The sequence below is a fragment of the Equus asinus genome, chromosome 8 (genome assembly GCF_041296235.1).
Source record: "Equus asinus isolate D_3611 breed Donkey chromosome 8, EquAss-T2T_v2, whole genome shotgun sequence".
Lineage (NCBI taxonomy): Eukaryota > Metazoa > Chordata > Mammalia > Perissodactyla > Equidae > Equus > Equus asinus.
In genome coordinates this window covers 51,803,827-51,817,053 of record NC_091797.1, presented here as the reverse complement: position 1 = coordinate 51,817,053, position 13,227 = coordinate 51,803,827, and the positions used below count along the sequence as shown (strand labels likewise).

At 37.5% G+C, this 13,227-nt stretch overlaps 1 protein-coding gene across 17 annotated transcripts in view; it reads left to right on the top strand.

Moving 5' to 3' along the window:
- The window catches only part of RNF144B (ring finger protein 144B), a 306,085-nt gene that overhangs the window by 143,228 nt on the left and 149,630 nt on the right, over nucleotides 1-13,227 (top strand). The window lies entirely within an intron of this gene.

Sequence of the window (13,227 nt, the reverse complement as noted above, 5' to 3'; positions counted from 1 at the left end):
ATTGGAACATACACATTCCAAGTATTCACTCCATGGATGGACGTGGCTGGTAGCTACTGCCATGATTTGAGAGCTTTTACCAAGAGAAAGTCAAAGGAGTTAGGTTGGAGTTTCAGGCTTCTTCTTAAATGGTGAGACCTGTCAATCTCACCAGTCCTACTCAGTCACTCGGACCCAGCCCATTTACAGTATTCCCCACCTCTCCTCTCCCACGACCACTGACCTCCTCCCTACCCCCCCTGCTGCACTTCTGCCCCTTATTCCTCATTGTTTACATTTTACGGACATACTTATGAGCTAAAATGTCTTTTTGTAATTAATTAGACAAATTCTAATAGTACCAGGAATTAAAACTTTCTGTGAGTTGGTTCTCAGTGATGAGTATACACTTTTAGTGTATTTTAAAAACAGTGGCTAAGAGCCTGGGTGGGAATGCAAGCTCCACCACTTACTAGCTGTGTGCCCTTGGGCGAGTTACTTAATTTCTGTACCTCAATTTCCTCATCTGTAAAGTGAGGATAATAATAGACCCTGGACCATGGGGTTGGGATGAGGATTAAATGAATTAATACATGTAAAGCACTTCCATGAGTACTTCCTATGTCTCAGTTTCAAAATATTAACAGTTGGTAATAAAAATACTAATAACTTAAGAGTAGCACCTTTTACATTAAAGTATATTCAAGTTTCTTCTCCTATTCTCTTTTTACCAAGATTAGATAATCATAACATTCTCTAGGAAATATCCTCATATTGACACAGATATTATGAATGCCTTGTTATCAATCAAAGGGATTAGAACAGTTGAAATTAGTTGGCTACATCCATCTTTTTTTTCCCTTAGTGTTGTACATTCTATGAGTTTGGACAAATTTATAATGACATGTATCTACCATTATAATATCACAAGGAGCAGTTTTCATTCATAAAAATCCTCTATGCTCCACCCATTCATCCCTTCCTCCCCCCAACCCCTGGCAACCACTGATCTTTTTACTGTCTCCATAGTGTTGCCTTTTCCAGAAGGTCATATGTATAGTTAGAATCATACGGTATGAAGCCTTCTTAGATTGGCTTCTTTCACTTAGTAATATGCATTTAAGTGCCACATCCATCTTTACGGTAGGAATAGCCTTGCCATAGGCAAGGTACACATGGAAAATCATTGACTCTCACTCTTCCCCAGATAGTGCTTGGATAGATGTCACTCACTTTGCTTTGTGACTGGGACTTGTTGAGGTTCTTGCGCTGTTCAATCCTACTTCTGATTGACTTATTTCTTCATTAGGTGTGATGATATATTCAGTCTGGTTACAATCAAGTTGAGCAAGCCTTGGAGCCAGTCTTGTTTATAGGTGGTCTTGCACGTCTCTGCTTCGATGCATATAAATTGATCAAATAGTTTTATTTGTACATGGAATTTGTTTTTCCTTACAAGTTCTGGGAAAATGCCCCAGTATAGGTCCCATGAATTGACAATTGATTTTATTATTCCTATCTTATAGATAAAGAAACTGAAAATTGGAGAGGTTGAGATTTGTGTAGGATCACATAGACTATGTCGCAGCTTCCTCATCTATAAAAATTTTTCAATTCTGTAATTTTTTTATTGGGATGAAATATATAAATAAACATAAAATTTACCATTTCACCCATTTTAGGTGTATAATCCAGTGGCATTAAGAACATTCACAATATTGTGCAGCCATCACTACCGTCTATTGTCAAAACTTTTATCACCCCAAGCAGAAACTCTGTAACCGTTAACCAGTAACTTCCCATTCTCCTTTTCCCATAGTTCCTGATTATCTCTAATCTACTTTCTGTTCTAAATCTTTGCCTAGTGTAGATATTTCATATAAGCGGAATCATACAATATTTTCCTTTTTTGTCTGGCTTCTTTCAGCCAGTTAGTTATATTTTGTTAGTATATTCAGTTAGTATATTTTGAAGGTTCATCCGTGTTGTAGCGTGTATCAGAACTTTCTTTTTCTGGCTGAATAATAGTCTGTTATGTGTATATATCACATTTAATTTATCCATTCATCTGTTGATGGACACTTGGATTGTTTCTAACTTTTGGCTATGGTGAATAATGCTGCAGTGAACGTTGGGGTACAGGTATCTGCTCGAGTCCCTGCTCTCAGTTCTTTTGGATATTTAGCTAAAAGTTGAATTGCTGGGTCATGTGGTAATTCTGTGTTTAGTTTTTGAGGAACTGCCAAACTGTAAAACTGTGTAAGTTAAGAATACATTTAATTCGACACTTTTACTATTGTGAATTATGGAAGGATGTTAAATTTGGAAGTATGTTAAATCTGGTGGCTGTTTGGTTCAGCTCCCTCATTTTGTGAAAAAGGAAACTGAGGCCCCGAGACATTTTGATCTTAGGTGATTTTGGAAGGCAATTTGTACTTAGGCAATTCTTCATTATGATCCATTACAAATAATTATTTTTAGAAAATAGACATTCCAAGTAAGAGTAAGTTTAAGTTACTACAGTGCTACCTAATGGAATTTACTGATTGTCATAATATTTATCGAAACCGTATACCTCATGTTTATGTAATAGACTTCGTGTTTACCTCAAACTCCAGGTTTACCAGCTAGGTGACTTTGAAGTCTATGCCATGAAAATATTTTATGTGGAACTGTTTAGAAGGGAATCTTGGGGTGCATTAATGCTAATATTGTGAATAGGTTAAATGACTAACTGGTGGAAGGTAAAACTCATTGACTTGGGCTCTGAGATAGAATTGTAGAGATTTTCGTTGCTCTGAAAAAATGTAGAATCAGATTAGTGGCAGTGCTATATCTTAGTTATAAAAATTATCATTAGTTTTGTTCAATTCCTATTGCCTCCCAAGTGCTTTTCTCAGTTTTTAGTTTGTCATCCAGCGTTTTAATTGCCCTCTGCTTTATGTTACATATATGATCAGCTTGCCTTTTATGTCTTTGTTTTCATCTAAGTCTTTGTATGGAAAAAACCTTTTGAATAGAAATGGGCCCAAATCATCACTATGTTTACGCAAAGCAGAGAAATGCCGTTTGGCATTGATTGGTTATTCTGTGAATCCACTTTCCATCCATCTGTGACTTTTCCATTGGCTACGACTGTGTTTGTGGCTCTCCCTTTCCATGTCTGTCTTCCAGTATTAACAAAGAAAGGGGAATGCTAAGTTTGGCATGTGTTAGTGATTATTGCTTTACTTTCTACTGGTTCTCAAAGCACATGCCTGATGATTAATGCTAGAATTTTCCTTGTCTCTTGTTTCCAGAATCTTTTTCAAAAATTGGGTTAAGATTATCCATTTCTACTCCTTAAGCACTTTTCCTATTTTGTGTGACCCTGTTTTACTTACTGTAACTGCAGGTTGCCTCAATTCCTTGGTAGGTTCACATGTCTTTTCTTGGATATTTGCATTATCACATAGTGATTAGAAACTCTTACAAATGGTTTGAGTGCCATATTGTCCTCCTTCTAAAAAAGTGAAGGAAAATAGGAATTGTTTTCCTGTTGTCTATTAATCTTGCCACATTCATTCGTGTATTCAATATGTACTTATTTGTGTACTGAGTATCTGTTATGTGCCAGGTGCAGGTCTAGATGCTGCTTTAAGCTATGATTCCATATTTCGTTGAAAGCCCTTTTGTTCTCAGCATTTCTCACAAGCCTTTTTTTCATTTTGAATCTTAACATTTATGAGATGGCTCTTCAAGTTTCATCTCAGTCTTTTATTTGTCCTTGGTGAAATGCTCCCACTGTCTCTTTTATATCTGATCATTCAGGTTTTATCTCACTACTAGAGCTCCTTGTGTAGTTATTTGGTTTCTTTCAGTGTCTTTTCAAGACTGGGTGATACTTAAAGACCTTACTGTCAGTTCAGTTTTATTTTTTAACACCTCCCATCTCTCATTAGTCATCTTCCTTTTCATAGTTTCTGATCACAAGGCCATTCTTATCATCTGTGTGTGTGTGTGTGTGTTTTCTTTTTGAGCCTGCTTTTCTGGTGTTTTGTGGTAAATGTATGACTAAGTCTGGGCATTCCTTCCTAAGCTATTCTGTGCTTTCAGATGATAACACTTTCTCCTCCCCTTCACGCTTCCTCAACTTTACCATCCAGTTCTTTCTTGTTGATCAGTTTTAAATCTAAAACAGCACCCTCTAGAAGTTTCAGCTTTCCTCTGAAAAACTAAAGTATCTGCAAGAAAAGACATTTGTTAGCAGGTAGGGTGAGATTTCTGTAGGGGACCTAATAAGAGGTACAGTGTTAAGTGTTTGCCTCTCCCCATGTGCACTTTCTTCATCTATAAAATGGGTATAATAATGGAATGATTATCCTAGGGCTGGAGTAGAGAATAAATGAATTAACAGTGTGTCTGTCACAGTGTGCATTCAATAAATCATTAATGCTCTTATTGTTCTTGTTATTATTCATCACTACCACCAGCAAATCTTTTCCCCTGTTTTCTAAACTAAACTAAAAAGCATCTTCTAGGATCCAGATCATACTTTGGATTGAATATATATTACAATAATATCACTTATGTTTTTTTTTATCTCAATCCAAATTTTTTCCAGCATGTTTCCATCCGTAATTGTCCTAGATTCTAGAGAGTTGTATAGAAACTTGATAATCAATGCCAATTCCGTACACTACCTCTCATATCAGTTTCCTTCATACAGTATACTCTTAATGTAAGCGTGAATCCACCTTCTCTGACCACCTCCAAGTTGCTGCTTTAAAAAGAAAAGGTTCCCATGGTGATAGAGGGAATTAAAATTTATTTAATGACATGATTATGTTTTTACATAAAGAATGGTATTCTAGGAGTAAAAAAGCCCTGATCCCATCATATACTTATTAACCATGAATTATGCAAACTCCTAACATCTGTGGGTTTTAATATAATAGTATTAGACCAGATAACCTCAAAAGTTGTTTCCAAATTTGAAATTCTATGGTTCTCTTCAACTGCCTTGAGAGTAACCCCTCTACGGATGGCCACCTCTGTTTGAGTATATTTACTGTAGCAGATTTATTCTGATCAGATTAGTTTAATTGCATTTTAACTGTCTGCATAAGACCTTCGTTCTTTGCGATATCAGAAAGCAAGTTCACTTTGGCATAGTTCAAAATGCAATGGGTCATAAAAGTTAAAACAATTTGATTTATTTCAGCTGATAATTAAATTAGCTTGGGTGCATGGTGTTTCCTTTAATAATAAAAATTCATGTGATGTCTTTTTTGGCAAAGTCTTGCAATGGTAGAGAATGGCAGAAAAACACTCTTGTCAGTTGAGAGAATATGCAAGAGAATAGAAAAGAAAACCCTACATATCTAATGCTGATAGTTCCAGGTGGAAAACCGAGAGGCTTCAGTCCAGTTTTTGAAAACTGAAAACAATCACTGGGGTCAGACGTGGTCTTTAGGTCTCATGGCAGTTTTATTTTCTTACAATATTTCTATTTTCCAATAATTTTTGGAATGCAGAAGTGGAAAATAGTTTTAAATAGCATTTCCTTCCTCACAAAATTTACATGAAGAAGCAAAGTCTTAAGATCAAATAGTCATGGGGCTTTACTTCAGCAATCAATTCTGATTTTCACAAGTAAATTCCACTTCAAGTCTGTGAATTTGTCTATCTCTGATGATAGTGTGGTACAATTAATCACTCCTCAGTCATATTCATGTTAAAGTGTTGGGCGCACTATTAGTTGTGGGCTGATTTACACAGATCCCTGGTTTCTCTTTTTCTGGATTTTTGAACTTTTCCCCATCTCAAAGCCACATGAAGCTTTCATCAGCGCCAATGCAGAAGAAATAGTTGACTATGCATTACTTTATTTTTTTCCAACTTTGGAATAGAAATTTGAAAGGGGAAGAAACCAAACCTTAAACATTTTGGGTAATTGGGCTTTTTGTTTATCTCCGTAATTACTGTGTTTCCTAGGCCAAAAGCCAGGAGGTAGAATTGAATGCACGATAATAATAATAAATGTTTTAAAGTCTCCCACTAACCCTGTGGGGCCCTGCTTCCTCTCAAACTCCTCTCAGATCGATGGTATGGAAGAGAGAAAGAGAAGACAGCTTTCTCATGTGATAGCGATGTGGCTACCACCTGGTGTCCACCAGTCTGTTCCTTTTTGGCTTGGGTTCTGGGAAGTCCTATTAGCTGCCACGGCTGCCAGTATCTGATGCCCCTTCAGCATTTTTTCCTTTTCTACCAATCTGGCCTCTTGGCTCCACTTGTGGTACACTCTGTACCTGAGGTATATAAAGCAAAATTGTGCTCTTTATGGCATATTGGAATTATAATAATTTTTAAAAAATAAAACAAGTCTTTTAGCTTCTATTAACTTTTATTTGTAGCTGCTCTTCTAGGAGCTGGGCTGAAGGGCAATCTGAAAGACAGATGCCATGCTGTGCTCAGATACCTTTTTAGTATAATCTGGCTGGACTTCTATGTCTGGATCCCTGTACCAATGGAGGAAGCCCTTCTCCAGGAGGCTCCAGTATGCCCTTGCAAAAATCTCTCTGGGCATTTGTTTCTGTTCTTCAGAAATATCTGAATGCAGGACCGAACAATACAGAACCTTGCCATATATGCTGTCATTATCTTTTATTACCATAGGGAGCTGATCGCAGATACTGTTTCTTATTCTTCTGTTATGTCGCTTCATTCATTTATTCAATGAATACCCTGTTCCAGGCATCTTTCTAGGTCAGTGGTTGTCAACTGGGATGATTGCATCCAAGTGCATCTCTACTAGGAAATCTTGATAGTTTTCACCTTCAAAGCGTGCTCCAGATTTTCAGTGCTTCCACTTCTAACCTGTAATCCAAGGCATCATCTTGGATTGGATCACCACAATAGCCTCCTAACCCATCTCTCTGCTGCCACTTTGTTCTGCTACCATCCATTTTTCTGGCTAGAAGATAGACAGGGTGATCTTCTAAAAATGGGAATCATCTCATGGCAGCCCCCTGATCAAAGTGGCACCCCCTTCCAGTGGCTTCTCATCATGCTCAGGCCTTATCCTCCTAATCTGTGACCAGGCCCTTGACTGCTGTTCCCCAGTTACCTTCTATGACTCTTCCCTCTGCTCACTTAGTTCCTCGTAAAATTGGGCAGCTTTATTACATGTGTAAATCTCTTCTTTTCCATTATTTGGATAAAAGTTGGAAATCTTCCAGATCAAAATCGTGTGTAGATTAGCTGCTTATAAGGAGTTCAACCTATAGACTTAAATGTGATTTCTAAAAATGTACAGCTGTGAATAACCATCAAAAGCGGAACTAATGTTTGCTAGTGTCATCTGATTCTCACAAATGTAACAATCCTAAAGGCTTACCTCTAGCGGTTCTAAGCAAATTAATAGTTAGTTGAAAGAGTGGAAAGTATGCATTCGAGCTGAAGGGTCTCTGTCATGAATGAAAAATAGAGAAGGCTGATAGAAAAACAAGTTATGTAAGTATTCTTTGGGCCTTCAGGCTCAGAGGCACCAATATACCTTTTCTTCTCATTCAGAAATGTCCTTCATGAATTTCTATAGAAGACCTGTGTGTGGCTGTTTGACCACAAGGAGTAAATCTCTTCAGTCCTGTCTATCTCTCCAGTAAGAGAAATTGGGTTACTACTCCTTTGAATGTTCCACCCTTAACGCCTTGTTAACTTACTCTGCTCCTTACTTTAACATAGAAATAGAAAGTTGAGAGGACTCTCTGGAATTTGGCTAGATTTGTCTCTTTCCCTTAGAATAGCTATTTAGTCTGCTTTTAGTGGTTTATCAAGAAGACAATGGCACAACTCCTTTGGCAAGTATCTTACATAGCCGGAGCAGTGTTGAAAAGCCGTAGGTCAAGCTCAAAACCTGTGTAAAAAACATCTGTGCCCAAAAGCCAACATTACATAAACAAATGATACTGTATTGCTCCTGTGGGTGCCTCCAATAGTGATGGACATTTCTCCAGGCTTTAATCATGTCCGATTTTAACTAGCAGTGCTTTCTTTTTATTTATATTACTTAAGAAGGGAGCTGATGGGAGAGGGGGGCTCTGTTTGAGAGAAGTAATTGGTATAAATTAGTAGATATCTAATCTTTGTTTTCTCCCCTGACCCTCTGTTTTATAAAGGGAAACATTTTGATCTGCTGGGGTGGACAGGAATGTACTGGGTGCATCCTGCCTGATTGGTGTGGTGAGGGATGCTTGGAAGCCTGGCAAGGAGATCCAGAAATATCTACTTGTGACATGCTGTGGTTGAAGGTGGAAGAAACAGCCTGTCCTCTAGGGTAACTCTCACTGGAGTTCAAGATCCCAGACAATATACAAGAAGCAATTAATGAACAGTAAACTAGAACATATAACCAAATACTCTTAGAAGAAGAAGATGTGTATATGTGAGTGTTACTTGAGGTATAAATACCTGTCTGTATATCGGATGTTCAGGAAGTGGAAAGATGGGTCAGAAAACACAGCTGAAAGACTGTCACTATTCCGGTTTTGATTTCTCTTCTTTTTGTGCTAAGTTCTGTTGTTTACCTGCCCACTCTGTGCTTTACACTTGTCTGTGCTGGAGTAGGTTATATATTTATGTGTTGTTCACTCTCAGATTTTTTTGCAGGAAGAAAGGGGTCTGATGTATAGTGTTTGCTAATTTCTGTGGTGTAAATACTTTCCTCATGGCTGATTTCAAGTAACCAGTGTGATGTCTCTGAATGAAGAGTTGGGAAGAGATGCAGCTGGTTCTTGTGAGCTGGCAAGAGCCTCTCAGGACATGGCTGTTGGTGTCCTTGCTCAGGGTTTCCTTTAAATACAGAACCTTTTTTCTGATATCCGGAGGGAGACCGTTCTTTCACTTTTACACCTTCCAGACTCTGGCTGCCTACAGAGTTGCTATTCCAGGGAATTCTAATTTTTTTAAATCTCTGTTTATGTGATGCTTTAGCTCTTTCTAACTTAATCTCTTTGTGTTTCATCTCAGCGTGTGTCATCTGCTTTGCACCGTGATCAGGACAGACCAGTTTTACCTCTTGATTTTAGAGCTGATTAAAAGGGGAAGCTTCACTGTGGGTAAAAAACTTTCTGTACATTAAAATATTTCTGTATTTAAAAAACTTTCTGTGTATTAAATATTCCTTACCTCCACCCCTAAGATCTGCTCACGGATACCTGTCAACAATTTCGTTTTCTTATCTTGTGGGATGCTCTGTCAGTTATTACATTGCTTGTTTTTTTACATCACATTGTTTTAAATGTCTCTTTCCCTTTTCATACTGTGAGATTTCTGAGGAGCAAAGCCTCTATTTTTCATCTTCATAGGCCCAGAGCCTCTAACAAGTACCTGAAATCAGTCATTTGTTGAATGAACAATGAATCATAGACATTTGCCTAATTTTCAGTCTTATCATCACAATAGGTCAGGCTTGAAAAAGAAGTTTGGAACAGTTCTAATTAAAGTGAGAAGTGAAGCTTAGTCATGGCATGAGTTCTATAAATAAGTAAAATGTGGGAGAAATCTAGGACTAAGTCTTAGGTACCATCGATAGACGGGAGCAAAGGAGGCAGTTTTGATGATAAAGGAGAGAGGACTGTGGGAAGAAAATAGAGAGGGCAGTGCCTTACCCACGGGGATAGAGTTACAAGAAAAGTATCAGACAGAGAATGGATTGAGAAACATTTACTGGATGTGACTAGAGGGATGTTAGTTGTAACTTTCAGAGAGCAATTTATTAATGTGTTGAAAGTTAAAACTTTATTTTAAAGACTTAAGGAGGCTATGAAAGGATACGAATGAGAATCAGTGAATGTGGATCACTCGTCCAAGGATTGAAATTAGATATGAAGTAAAGTGGATGTTAGGTATAGGACAGTAGGGTTCTAGAAGGGGTAATTATTACTTATTTTAATGTTATAAAAATTTTTTATTGTTGCCCTTATTTATAAGTGACACTTCATAAAGGAGGTTCAATTTTGAAAGTACTATATGTAAAGTTTCGTGTTTTGCCAAGTTGACATCTTTCCAAATGCAGAGAGCCCTAACTGAGGTGGGTGGAGATGTATGGTCTAATATAGATCATAGCATACTTTGAACACCAGGACTGATGTTGGATGATTTTAGTGTGCTATGCACGTCTGTTGATGAGAGCACCAGAAGAGAATGGAAAATAAATTCCAGTGCAAGGCAATTCAAGATGGTATTATAAGTCCATTGTTTGCAGAGGAGTATATCTCTGCTTTTGAAAAACCCAGGAATTACTGCTTTAAATTAATAGGTAGCATCCCATCACTGTGTCAGGTACATGGAGCACACAAATAGGACAGAAATAGCCCTTGCCTGCAATCTAAAAAGAGAAAGCCCATCTCCATGAAATGCACAGAGAACAGCAATGAACAAGATGTGGATTCTGTGACGCCAAAATGAAGACAAGCACAAGGAAGTAGGTCCTTTAAGAATGGATAGACAGGCCATGACTTGGTAAAGCAGAGAGGGGATTTTTTAGAGGGAAGGAAAAGCATAGAACAAGAGTTATTTATGTATCTGGAGAAGAAGGTCACACAAAGGGGAAATTTGAATATGTTTCAATGCTATAAAAAGTGAATGATTTTCCAGAGGACAGCTTAGTTGCAGAGTTATTTTATAAGTTGTCTTGTTCGTATGCCACGTTGAAAGTAGCCTTTTTAAACTAGCTTTTAAAAATTATAAAAGTTGTATTGGTTCAGGTTTTTTAAAATTCAAGTTTAGTAATAAAGCAAATCTTTGCCTCCTCCGCCAACCCTCCTGCCCTTTACTCAAGGGTAACTGTTGTTATGTTTCTTAGATATTCTCCTGGAAATGTTAAAACAAATTTCTATATATACATGTTTTTATAAACATAGTTCATTTCTGCTCTTCTTCAATCTACTTTTGTTGACATATCTTAGAGATCTCTCCATATTGTCACATTGATTTACCTTATTTTTTTAAAGCTCCATTGTGTTTAACTATATGGATGTACATTATTTGTCTACTAAACATACATAAAAACCTTATTGATCTGGAATAGTGTGTTAACTTTTTAAAAAAGTTAATGAATAATAAAAATAAATTTTTGTTATGGTTGATAAGGTTTTCTACAGGCTAATGTATGTGGTATATATTTTATTTCTATTTATATACAGACATTTCCATGTGCCTCATGGATTTAGAATATAGAATGATAAAATCAGTGGGTTGGAAAAGACTTTAAAGGTCCTCTTGGACATGGTGCTTTAATCCTCTTTATAAAATATCTGCCACATGAGAGGAGCAGTCCTTGTTTGAACTGGGGATTTGCTCACTATTACTAGAGGTAACCTCTTCAACGAAGATGCTTTTAGCTTCAAGGAACAGAAAACAGCGAGGGCATTGAATTACCTCTCACACAGGAAGTCCAGAGGTAAGCTGTCCCAGGTTTGGTTGATTTAGCAGCTCAACTTCTCTAACTCACTTGGCTTTCACTCAGAGTTCCAGGATTGTTGTCATGGCCCAAGCATCATAACTTCACACAGCTGTGTTCAGAGGCAGAAAGACCAAAGGGTGTTTCTTCCCTGTGTATCAAGGAGGACGTCCTATTCCAGAAGCCCCCTGGTGGACTTTCCCTTTCCTCCCATTGGCCAGAATTATGTCACATGCCCAAGCCTCAGCTGCAAGGAAGGCCGAGAAAGCAAATTTCTGGAATGTTCCACCTCTATAGAGATAGACAAGTCTTCTCAGTGAGGAGAGTTGAAAGGAGTTGGGATAGATATTGAGTAGAGTAGAGTTCGCTAGAGTAGCCAATTTCATTTCTGGATAGAGTCAAAATCTATCTCACAGTAACTCCACTTTTGGTGTTAGTTAAACTCTATAAGCTATCCCTAAAGAACAAGACTTCTAGTGAAAGAAATAAGTAGGAAGCTATAATGTCTCTCTTCTTCCCCTTCCTCTACTCTCGTGTACATGGTCATTTATGTACTGTCATAGTAGGGAAAAGTTCAAAAGATCACTGTTTTCTGTGGCTCAGACTCTTCCTTTGCTTTTCCTTTGGACTCTTGTGTCATAGCCACACTGCATACTAAGGTCCTTTCTTTATAGGAATTCATCGAAATCTATAGTTGCTCCCATATTTACTGTTTCTGTATCTATTGTGCCATTCCAGATACCTGAAATAAGTTGGTAGGAACAAGCAAGTCAGAACATCTACCAAATAATTTTAATTGATTGGAGTTATGAGGACAAGTTGCATCCTTGTATCTTTTTAAGGTGATCAGTAGTGATGCCATAAATTTTAACTATAATATGTGTCTTAACTGTCCTTTCCTTTCCTTTCCCTTCTTTATCATCACACTTTTAAAAGATCTGTGATGCAGAATGGATGGTAGGTAGATATTTGATGTGGGAGCCCTTAGCTCTAAGTTACATACTAGGCTTCAGATCTTTGGGCTTAGTATTTGTGAAGCAGTTAGAAGAGTTTGGAAGAAAATATAAATGGTGTAGGAAATAAAAGGTTAAGACCTTGGGGCATATGTGTGTCACTCTCCCCTTGACTTTCTAACTAGCCTGTCTCAGAGTTTTAGGGATCTTAGAGGGTCTGTCTCTCTTAGGGTCTGAGGATCTGTGAATCATAGGCTTCCCTTTCTCTGGTTATATTTAGCCCATCGTTACCTAACCCCTGCTCCCCAGAGTGATTAGATAAGACAGTATGTTTAAGGATGCTCTTTTTGAATGAAAACCCATAATAAGCTTAGATCCAATTGTTGCGTTTTCTAGGTGAGACGTTAATGGAGATGGTGTTTACTAGAACAATTCAGACATTTTTTCCCTGATACTGAATTTGTAAAATTATTACCTTTAAAACTAAGCTCATATTTAATACCTTCATTTGTTCTTTGTACTACCCTTTGGGTTTGTTTGCTTGCTCCCCCGAAATTTCTAAGAATCGCAAGCCTTAGGATATTTAAGGCTAGAATCTCATCAGTTCAAACTTTGCAAAATACATTAGTTCAGAGAAAAAAGGGCTACTCTACCCCTCAAATAACATCATTTTTCACATGATATGTTCCCTTAAAGGTCATATTGGATGACAAGAACACAGAGTCTGTTGTTGAATAGAAAATGGAAAACTGAACAAGATTTATACACACTTGAATAGAAAGACAGTTGTCCACCCCCCAACCGTGTCTTCTTTCCTGCATGCCGCATGAATTGAGCCAATGCAGTATACGA